Source organism: Schistocerca nitens, chromosome 10, assembly GCF_023898315.1.
Source record: "Schistocerca nitens isolate TAMUIC-IGC-003100 chromosome 10, iqSchNite1.1, whole genome shotgun sequence".
NCBI lineage: Eukaryota > Metazoa > Arthropoda > Insecta > Orthoptera > Acrididae > Schistocerca > Schistocerca nitens.
Genome location: NC_064623.1, coordinates 28,895,170 through 28,907,300, shown reverse-complemented (window position 1 = coordinate 28,907,300; position 12,131 = coordinate 28,895,170). Strand labels below are relative to the sequence as shown.

The 12,131-nt window shown below is 47.5% G+C and overlaps 1 protein-coding gene and 1 pseudogene across 1 annotated transcript in view; one reads left to right on the top strand and one right to left on the bottom strand.

Moving 5' to 3' along the window:
* Positions 1 to 11,902, bottom strand: part of LOC126209820 (uncharacterized) — a 34,585-nt gene extending 22,683 nt beyond the window's left edge. The window contains exon 1 of the mRNA XM_049938953.1: positions 11,868 to 11,902. The gene's annotated coding sequence lies outside the window, so the exon portion shown is untranslated. The remainder of the gene's footprint in view (positions 1 to 11,867) is intronic.
* On the top strand, positions 6,321 to 6,438 carry LOC126210737 (5S ribosomal RNA; annotated as a pseudogene).
* Positions 11,903 to 12,131: the final 229 nt, after the last annotated feature.

The following is a 12,131-nucleotide window of genomic DNA, read 5'->3' as shown; positions in this document are numbered from 1 at the left end:
GGGAGTGAGAGTGAGCCATTGTTCCCACACTTGTTTCCATTTGTTACCATGGTGTACCTACTTTACTGCTTGGTATATTTCATTCTAGAAAAAAAAAAAAAAAAAAAGTTCAGATGTGTGTGAAATCTTATGGGACTTAACTTCTAAGGTCATCAGTCCCTAAGCTTACACACTACTTAACCTACATTATACTAAGGACAAATACACACACCAATGTCCGGGGGTAGACTCGAACCTCCTCCGGGACCAGCCGCGCAGTCCATGACTGCAGCGCCTAAGACCGCGCGGCTGATCCCGCGCGGCTCATTCTAGAAACTCGTCACCGTAATTCCGGCTAATCCGAAAAAATACGTAATCCGAAGAAGGTTCCGTCCCAGTTAGTTCGCTGGCCTTGGTGGCCGAGCGGTTCTAGGCGCTTCAGTCTGGAATCGCGCGACCGCTACGGTCGCAGGTTCGAATCCTGCCTCGGGCATGGATGTGTGTGATGTCCTTAGGTTAGTTAGGTTTAAGTAGTTCTAATTTCTAGGGGACATGACCTCAGATGTTAAGTCCCATAGTGCTCAAAGCCACTTGAACCATTTTTGAAGCCAATTAGTTCGAATTAACGGGGACTCTACTGTACCTTAGGAGTACACACTTACGAAACTTAAGTCACGATCTGGACAGGAAAGCTAACGGGGCAGAAAATACCGGCGTTTAGAGACCACAGTGACATCGGTTTTTACATATCCCACAAATAAAGAAATTACTATTGCTTTTATTTATTTTGCGACCAATAACATTAATGAAACATAGGATGGGTGGACGCATATATCATTTAACTACAATATAGCAGGACAGCAACTGGAAGCAGTTAATTTCATAAATTATCTGGGAGTACGCATTAGGAGTGATTTAAAATGGAATGATCATATAAAGTTGATCGTCGGTAAAGCAGATGTCAGACTGAGATTCATTGGAAGAATCCTAAGGAAATGCAATTCGAAAACAAAGGAAGTAGGTTACAGTACGCTTGTTCCCCCACTGCTTGAATACTGCTCACCAGTGTGGGATCCGTACCAGATCGTGTTGATAGAAGAGAGAGAGAAGATCCAACGGAGAGCAGCGCGCTTCGTTACAGGATCATTTAGTAATCACGAAAGCGTTACGGAGATGACAGAAAAACTCCAGTGGAAGACTCTGCAGGAGAGACGCTCAGTAGCTCGGTACGGGCTTTTGTTGAAGTTTCGAGAACGTACCTTCACCGAGGAGTCAAGCAGTATATTGCTTGCTCCTACGTATATCTCGCGAAGAGACCATGACGATAAAATCAGAGAGATCAGAGCCCACACAGAGGCATACCGACAATCCTTCTTTCCACGAACAATACGAGACTGGAATAGAAGGGAGAACCAATAGAGGTACTCAGGGTACCCTCCGCCACACACGGTGAGGTGGCTTGCGGGGTATGGATGTAGATGTAGATGTAGAACTCTAGTTGCATAACGAAATTCATCTTAATATCCAAGTCCCCCTCCAAGGTACCCACCAACTCCCTTGGTCATCATGATGACCAGTCTCGCCACCCGCTGGACGTGCGCCGCGCTTGATGACGTCACAACTAAAAGCATCGACGTTACTGGAAACGTTATCTTCACCAAACATGACAGCAAGCAGAAGCTGCGTTTAAACCCGTCTTCCAATATGATATCTGAAATCTCTGTGACTTATTGTATGCCCGATTGTAAAAAGGCATTGTAGCTACAGACGACGATACAAGGTACTGTGAAGGCTGTCTGGAGAGTGTGTTTCAGGAGCAACAGGAAATATTTTAGGATGTGGCATTGTACAGTAACTCGAATAAAACAGTCCGTGTAACATGCATCCAATTCTTGTAGACCAGAGGGATACAGCTGGTTACAGATAAATATTTTTATGTTGGTGCTATAGTTGATATGAGTTCATTTATCGATTGTGATTTTGAAGTTCATGTTCTGAGGTTGTTTGAGCTGAATTTTTCAGACTTCATTGTGACTTGTTGGCCGTTCAAGCATTCCCGCACACCTTACTGAGTTGGTACATAAGGACATAGCGTTTTTCCATAAGTTTAATAAACACAAGAAATACACATAAGTGAGACTTGAGTCATAAATAATATATTATCATTCGCTATTTACAACAGCCTTACAACACTGGGGCGATTTTTCAATTCAGCGGCTGTAGAAATCTCGTGGTTTCGAGGCGAAGGGCTTGTAGAGGCACGTTCGGAGCGCGTTTTCATCGTGAAAGCAAATTCCTTGAAGATTATTCAATAGAGAGCTGAAAAGGTGAATGAAACCTGGTAGTCAAGGGAACTCTGCCGTTACATACACTAACCCCCAGGGCAGGTAACTGGGGCGTTAGCGGCCACCAGGCAAGAAAAATTACTGCTGGTTGAACGTAACAAAAATGGTTAAAATGGCTCTGAGGACTACGAGACTTAACATCTGAGGTCATCACTCCCCTAGAACTTAGAACTACTTAAACCTAACTAACCTAAGGACATCACACATCCATGCCCGAGGCAGGATTCGAACCTGCGACCGGAGCGGTCGCGCGGTTCCAGGCTGAAGCGCCTAGAACCGCTCGGCCGGCGAACTTAACAAATCGCAACAAGTTGAACGCAGTAAACAGTAATAAGAAGTCGAGCAAAGCTGATCAGATCCTCCTTCCCCAAGCTCTCCACTCGCTGCTCTTCGCCTCAGTGACACTACGAGCAGCAACAGGAACCCAAGTCACTGGAGAATCGCTAGATGTCACAGTGGTGGAGATTTCCCTACTGAGATTGAAATTCACTCATCTTAAAGCTTGCTGGATCCGGTTCACGACGAGGTCTTGCACCCTCGTGGCCACAGCCCTTCCATGCGGCAGTCCACGCGTGCCGCCAGCAGTCCCGGCGTGTTCTGGCACTGCCCTCTTGGCTCCTCCTGAGCCCCCAACCGAACTGGCGCTCACACGACCCGGAGAAACAACGACGTCGGCCCAAGGATAGGGCAACAGTTACTACATATCGATAACCGCCGCTGCTGCCACTAGCGGACAGGCAACGCTTGCGAAACGGAGTGGCGCCAGTCTGTAACCTCCCCCTCACTTATCGACCTTAATGACAGTAAAAATTAAACGCGTGTACCTAATGGAAATTTGGGAAAAGCAATCGTCACCGAAGTTAATCTGTCGGTAAAGAGGGAGGAAAGGGTTACATCTAAATTGGTGGAGATTAATTTTGAGAAAACGGTAAAATTAATAAAGAAAGAAAATGTGCGGTCGTTACGTTAACAATTAATTGGCGTTCATTATATACACTCCTGGAAATGGAAAAAAGAACACATTGACACCGGTGTGTCAGACCCATCATACTTGCTCCGGACACTGCGAGAGGGCTGTACAAGCAATGATCACACGCACGGCACAGCGGACACACCAGGAACCGCGGTGTTGGCCGTCGAATGGCGCTAGCTGCGCAGCATTTGTGCACCGCCGCCGTCAGTGTCAGCCAGTTTGCCGTGGCATACGGAGCTCCATCGCAGTCTTTAACACTGGTAGCATGCCGCGACAGCGTGGACGTGAACCGTATGTGCAGTTGACGGACTTTGAGCGAGGGCGTATAGTGGGCATGCGGGAGGTCGGGTGGACGTACCGCCGAATTGCTCAACACGTGGGGCGTGAGGTCTCCACAGTACATCGATGTTGTCGCCAGTGGTCGGCGGAAGGTGCACGTGCCCGTCGACCTGGGACCGGACCGCAGCGACGCACGGATGCACGCCGAGACCGTAGGATCCTACGCAGTGCCGTAGGGGACCGCACCGCCACTTCCCAGCAAATTAGGGACACTGTTGCTCCTGGGGTATCGGCGAGGACCATTCGCAACCGTCTCCATGAAGCTGGGCTACGGTCCCGCACACCGTTAGGCCGTCTTCCGCTCACGCCCCAACATCGTGCAGCCCGCCTCCAGTGGTGTCGCGACAGGCGTGAATGGAGGGACGAATGGAGACGTGTCGTCTTCAGCGATGAGAGTCGCTTCTGCCTTGGTGCCAATGATGGTCGTATGCGTGTTTGGCGCCGTGCAGGTGAGCGCCACAATCAGGACTGCATACGACCGAGGCACACAGGGCCAACACCCGGCATCATGGTGTGGGGAGCGATCTCCTACACTGGCCGTACACCACTGGTGATCGTCGAGGGGACACTGAATAGTGCACGGTACATCCAAACCGTCATCGAACCCATCGTTCTACCATTCCTAGACCGGCAAGGGAACTTGCTGTTCCAACAGGACAATGCACGTCCGCATGTATCCCGTGCCACCCAACGTGCTCTAGAAGGTGTAAGTCAACTACCCTGGCCAGCAAGATCTCCGGATCTGTCCCCCATTGAGCATGTTTGGGACTGGATGAAGCGTCGTCTCACGCGGTCTGCACGTCCGGCACGAACGCTGGTCCAACTGAGGCGCCAGGTGGAAATGGCATGACAAGCCGTTCCACAGGACTACATCCAGCATCTCTACGATCGTCTCCATGGGAGAATAGCAGCCTGCATTGCTGCGAAAGGTGGATATACACTGTACTAGTGCCGACATTGTGCATGCTCTGTTGCCTGTGTCTATGTGCCTGTGGTTCTGTCAGTGTGATCATGTGATGTATCTGACCCCAGGAATGTGTCAATAAAGTTTCCCCTTCCTGGGACAATGAATTCACGGTGTTCTTATTTCAATTTCCAGGAGTGTATTTGAGATTTGGGGAAAATTACGGTTGCCAGTCCTATGGACAGCTACTATAATAACTGAAGATGAAAGATTAATGCACATATAATTAGCACTGAAAGCGTGGCAACTGAAGGTTGACGTGTGTTGTGAGAAAACTGAATGTTTGTCAGAAGTAATAAATTTCGCTACACTCTGACTTAATTTAACAAAAGAATTAATAAAACCGGAAAATTGAAAGTTAATTTAGTGACTGAAATTTGTTTCTGAAGCACTACGAATTCCAATAAAATAAGGTTAGTCTTGGGCTACCTCAACAATCATTTCAAAAGTTACTTGAATCTACGCAATTTACAAATAAGAGATTTAACTTTGAACTTGAATTAAATGATTCTGAACAATTAACAGTAGTAAAATTTAGTACGTACCAAGCTGAGCTGCAGTCACAGGTAAGCTCAAATATTGTAACAAAACTCGCACTCTTTATTTGTGCTTGTGTAATCTAAATACTGTAGCCAGCTATGAATACTTTAACTGAACTTTGAAATTAAAGCAGTGGAATGGAATGATATTACTTTAATGCTGGCGTTTCAATTTCAACGACACTCGGGTTCATTCCGGAAAAGGAAGGGACCCTGCTTGGTAATGCAATTGGGGCAACGAGCAACGAAGGTTCATGCTAAGTTGCTGTAATTTTGTGAGGCAAATGGGACAATTTTAAAAACTGAGGTCTGCCATACGGTTCTAAAACTTTACGTGCTTTTATTCTTCTGTATTGGTTGATTGACTACCAAAGATCCTAAACACTTTGGTTCTCCACACTACCTATCGATGTAATCGTTCGATAGCATAGTTTTCCCTAGGCAAGACCCAGCGTAAAAATACAAATAGTATTTACAAAACAAACCAATTATACATCGACATAAATGCATAAATACATATATACAAATAGTAAAACAATTACAATATATAAAGACACAGAAATGTCATATCTTCAGGTAACAAAATAACGAAAAAAATTATAGTACAATAGATGGAAATAGGAGGATATGCATTTCCGGCGTTGCAAGTCGACACGAGAAGAGGACAAACAAAATCAACCATGTCAACTAAACGATACCATGTGGCCTCCAACAGAGGGCGGGAACCTACAAACAGCAACAACGCGAGCCGCAGCACGGCTCAGTGAAAAATCTGAGGACGCAAGATAAGGTGAAAGGTGGGTACGCAATGACTTCGCAACTCAACTGATGTAGTGTTCTCTGTCAGTTTAGCAGAATGTGGGTGGCCGTTCTCGTGGAGTAGCGTCACTGCACGCATCCTTCCTGGTCGTTGTTCTAGGGTTGCGTCTGCAAGACGCCTCAGTTGTTGACAATAAATGTCAGCAGTGTTGGTTGCAGCTCGGGGAAACAACTCATAACACACGACGCCCGGTGTCGGCGGATAAGTACGACACTGCAGTGCCTATGTTATTGAGAAGTACGGTGCAATGGTCTTTGGGACGTGCATGCATGTTCGAAGCAACCGGCACTGCGGCGCTTATAGCTGATGGCCGTCCATATTCGCAAGTGCGAATACATTTCATACACTCTGATGAGCCAAAGGCAACGGCCTTGCCGCAGTGGATACACCGGTTCCCGTGAGATCACCGAAGTTAAGCGCTGTCGGGCGTGGCCGGCACTTGGATGGGTGACCATCCAGGCCGCCATGCGCTGTTGCCATTTTTCGGTGTGCACTCAGGCTCGTGATGCCAATTGAGGAGCTACTCGACCGAATACTAGCGGCTTCGGTCAAGAATACCATCATAATGACCGGGAGAGCGGTGTGCTGACCCCACGCCCCTCCTATCCGCTGTCCGCAGCTCGTGGTCGTGCGGTAGCGTTCTCGCTTCCCGCGCCCGGGTTCTCGGGTTCGATTCCCGCTGGGGTCAGGGATTTTCTCTACCTCGTGATGACTGGGTGTTGTGTGATGTCCTTAGGTTAGTTAGGTTTAAGTAGTTCTAAGTTCTAGGGGACTGATGACCATAGATGTTACGTCCCATAGTGCTCAGAGCCATTCGAACCATTCGAACATCCTATCCGCCACCTCCATGAGGATAACACGGCGGTCGGATGGTCCCGGTAGGCCACTCGCGGCCTGAAGACGGAGTGCTGATTAGCCAAAACATTATAACTGCCTGCTTAATAGCTTGTATGCTGTCTTTGGAACGAAATACATAAGTGATTCTGCGTATCCGACAGTTTGCTGGTAGGTTTGTCGAGGTATGTGGCATTAGGTGTCTACGCACACGTCATGTAATCCGCGTACATGACGGACCGCTGATTTGCGTAAGCGGTGATACCGCCCTAAGCGACTTAGATGGGTCCCATAGGATTTACATCACTGTGATGGTCCCCTAATCACTGAAGCTCGGACAGTTGTACTGCAGAAAGATGACATCGCCTTTGTGGAAGACATCAAGCGTGGTGGGATGCTGGTAGTTCGTAGCTGTCAGCGTGTCTTCAATTACTACCACAGATCCCGTGCAGCCGCAGGACAGTATGTCCCATAGCATAATACTGATCCCAGAGACTGCGTCCGTGGCGCGCTGCAAATTTGTGGTAAGGACTATGGGACGAAACTGCTGAGGTCATCGATCCCTAGGCTTACACACCTACTTGATGTAACTTAAACTAACTTACGCCAAGGACAACACACATACCCATGCTCGATGGAGGACTCGAACCTCCGACGGGACGGGGGGTGGGGGGGGTGGGCGAGGGGGGGAGGCCGTGCGAACCGTGACAAGGCGCCTGAGACCACGCGGCTGCCCCTTGCGGCACGCGTTTCTACGAGCCGTTCGCCTAGATAACGGCGTTTGTGGAGGCGACCGTCGAACTAGTGTTGCAAAAATGTGATTCACTCGAAGAGCCTGCATGTTACCATTGCTCGAGTACCAATGGTCCCGTGCCCACTGCAATCCTAACTGACGATGTCATTGTGTCAACATGTGAACACGTACAGTACTAGCCATTAAAATTGCTACACCACGAAGATGACCTGCTACAGACGTGAAATTTAACCAACAGGAAGAAGATGCTGTGATACGCAAATGATTAGCTTTTCAGAGCATTCATACAAGGTTGGCGCCGGTGGCCGCACCTGCAACGAGCTGACATGAGGAAAGTTGACAACCGATTTCTGATACACAAACAGCAGTTGACCGTCGTTGCCTGGTGAAACGTTGCTGCGATGCCTCGTGTAAGGAGGAGAAATGCGTACCATCACGTTTCCGACTTTGATAAAGGTCGGATTGTAGACTATCGCGATTGCGGTTTATCGTATCCCGACATTGCCGCTCGCGTTGGTCGAGATCCGATGACTGTTAGCAGAATATGGAATCGGTGGGTTCAGGTGGGTAATACGGATCGCCGTGCTGGATCCCAACGGCCTCGTATCAGTAGCAGTCGAGATGACAGGCATCTTATCCGCATGGCTGTAACGGATCGTGCAGCCACGTCTCCTCCCTGGGGACGTTTGCAGGACAACAACCATCTGCACGAACAGTTCGACGACGTTTGCAGCAGCAGGGACTATGAGCTCGGAGACCATGGCTGCCGTTACCCTTGACGCCGCATCACAGACAGGAGCGCCTACGATGGTGTACTCAACGACGAACCTGGGTGCACGAATGGCAAAACGTCATCTTTTCGGACGAATCCAGTTTCTGTTTACAGCATCATGATGGTCGCATCAGTGTTTGGCGACATCGCGGTGAACGCACATTGGAAGCGTGTATTCGTCATCGCCATACTGGCGTATCACCCCGCGTGATGGTATGGGGTGCCATTGGTTACACTTCTCGGTGACCTCTTGTTCGCATTGACGGCACATTGAACAGTGGACGTTACATTTCAGATGTGTTACGACCCGAGGCTCTACCCTTCATTCGATCCCTGCGAAACCCTACATTTCAGCAGGATAATGCACGACCACATGTTGCAGGTCCTGTACGGGCCTTTCTGGATACAGAAAATGTTCGACTGCTGCCCTGGCCATCACATTCTCCAGATCTCTGACCTATTGAAAACGTCTGGTCAATGGTGGCCGAGCAACTGGCTCGTCACAATACACCAGTCACTACTCCTGATGAACTGTGGTATCGTGTTGAAGCTGCATGAGCAGCTGTACCTGTTCACGGCATCCAAGCTCTGTTTGACTCAATGCCCAGGCGTATCAAGGCCGTTATTAGGGCCAGAGGTGGTTGTTCTGGGTACTGATTTCTCAGGAGCTATGCACCCAAATTGCGTGAAAACGTAATCACATGTCAGTTCTAGTATAATATATTTGCCCAATGAATACCCGTTTATCATCTGCATTTCTTCTTGGTGTAGCAATTTTAATGGCCAGTTGTGTATATACAGATATAATGTACTTACTAAAGTGTTATGGAGATGTGTAATTGAAATTACATAGGAATATGGTGTACTTATTCACATATGGAGGTGAGCGTATAATTCACTTGCAAATATGTACTGACGAGCCAAAACATTCTGACCACTGACGTTGGATGTCGCCTGGTGACGTTGCGGCCACGTGACGCGGTAACATAAGTGGGTAAGCGAAGCGGACACGGACGGAGGATCACCCTAGCGAAGATGTGGGCTCTAAATGGGGAAATCGACTGAGGTAAGGGACTTTGACAAAGGGCAGATTAATATTACACAGAGCCTGTTAACGAGTATCAAGAAAACGGCGAAGTTGGCCGAACGTTCACGTCTACTGTCGTGAGCAACTATGGAAATAGGTACGGGGGGCGTTTGAAAAGTCCGTCCACAAATAAAAACTACACACGTGTTTGGGGTAAACCTCTTTTATTTTTCGACACAGTCTCCTTTTAGACTTATACATTTCGTCCAACGCTGTTCTAATTTTTTGATCCCTTCCGAATAATAGGAATTGACCAAGTCTGCAAAATAGCATTAGTTGCTGCAATCACCTCCTCGACTGAAAAAAAATCTTTCTCCCGCCAGCCATTTTTTCAAATTGGGGAAAAAATAGTAGTCCGAGGGAGCCAAGTCTGGAGAATAGGGGGGGAATGAAACGAGTTGGAATCCTATTTCCATTAATTTTGCGACCTCAACTGCTGAGGTGTGTGCTGGTGCATTGTCGTGATGGAAAATGACTTTTTTGCGGGCCAATCGCCGGCGTTTTCCTTGCAGCTCGGTTTTCAAACGATCTAATAACGATGATTAATATGCACGTGTAAGTTTTACCCTTTTCCAGATTGTCTATGAGGATTATCCCTTGCGAATCCCAAAAGACAGCCGCCATAACCTTTCCGGCCGAAGGAATGGCTTTCGCCTATTTTGGTGCAATTCTCCCTTGGTAACCCATTGTTTAGATTGTTGCTTGGTCTCATGAGTATAGTAATGTATGCATGTTTCATCCACAGTGACGAAACGACGCTTAAAGTCCTGCGGATTCTTCGTGAACAGCTGCAAACCATCCTTGCAACACTTCACATGATCCCGTTTTTGGTCAAGCGTGAGCAGTCGTGGAACCCATCTTGCGGATAACTTTCTCATGTCCAAATGTTTGTGCAAAATATTATGTACCCGTTCATTCGAGATGCCCACACCACTAGAAATCTCACGCACCTTAACTCTTCTGTCGTCCATCATCATATCATGGATTTTATCAATGATTTCTGGAGTCGTAAACTCCATAGGGGGTCCAGAACGTTCAGCATCACTTGTACCCATATAGCCACTCCGAAAATTTTGAAACCACTTTTAAACTGTCCTAATCGAAGGTGCAGAGTCACCATAATATTTATCAAGCTGCTCTTTAGTCTCCTGAGGCGATGCCTTTCATAAAGCAATGTTTAATCACCACACGAAATTCTTTTTCGTCCATTTTTTGTCAATCACTAGTCTTCCTTGATTCCCACGAATGCCAAACGCGAAGAAATAGACCAATATGGATGAAACTTGGTGTGCGTTCTTTCCAAAGATGCTACTAACTACACATGACCTCGGTACGCGCCAGTGGTGCCATCTCTCGGACTTTGCACGGACTTTTCAAGCGCCTCTCGTAGAAGCACACAAATGGCTCGACGTCCACGACTCTTCACAGAACGTGGGGTTCGGAGGCTCGTCTGCTCCGTAAAGTAGGATAGATGCTAATGTGTGGCATCTCTGCCGAATGAGCACAATGTAGGGGCACGTTTCGGAGCACACCAGTCATCGAACATTGTTGAACACGGAGCTCCGCAGCAGACCACCCCTACGTGTTCACATGTTGCCTCAATGACATTGTGAATTACGACTGCAGTGGGCAGGGGGCCATCGGGGTTCGATCAATGGAAAGGTGTCGGCTCCTCGAGTGAACCACATTTTTGTGCTACACTACGTCGATGGTCGTCCCTACAAACGCCGTCATCGAGGTGAATGGCGGCTCTAAACGTGTAGCGCTCCACGGACAGGGCCTGCTAGGAGGCGTATTGTGCTATGGGACACATTCTCCTCCGTTTGCAAGGGACTTGTGGTAACAATCGAAGACAAGCTGACATCTGCGAACGACCTGCATCCCTCTTTGATTGATGTCTTCCTCGGGGCGATGTCGTCTTTGATCAGTATAACTGTCCATGTCTCGCAGCCAGAACTGTGTTACAGTGGTTTGAAGAGTGTTATAGTGAACTCACATTGACGGCTCGGCGACCAAATTCGACTGATGGAATTCCTATGGAACCCAAGTAGGTCACTAACGGGCACCATCACCTCATACGCATATCAGCGCTCCGTTATTAACGCGAATTACATGACCTGTGGGTAGACATCTAATGCCACAGACCTCCAGAAACCTACCTACAAACTGTCGCATCCTTGATACGCAGAATAAGTGACTTATTTCGTTCCAAAAACGGAAAAACAAGCTATTAAGCAGGTGATCATAATATTTTGGAACATCATAGTGTGTATCTTCGTGTAAATGAAAAGCATTCCTTGAAAAGCAGACTGCATGGAAAACGTACTGGTAGGTTAATAAAGATTCTGTCGAATTATATTGTTTCAGGCTGTTCACTTCTGATTCCCGTTAGCATAACACACAATTAGCGTAACACACAGACACACACCGATACTGACTCTGGAACTGTGAAATAACATACCTGTTACTGACGAGATGGTAGCCGCAGTTGTTACAGCAAAAGACGAACTCTGCACAATATGTCAACAATTTCTCCGTATTTTATTCACGGTTGTCTAATCTTATCACCTTCGGGGAACTACACGCCGTTGTCTCGAGTGATTCACTCGTATCTAGCTACATAAGAAGAGAAACCAAAATTTTAAAGCTAAGAAGTGATTCGAATGAAATTTAGTGGGATTAATATTTTCCCACGCTTCCATGCGAAATGAAGAAAAGCACAAAA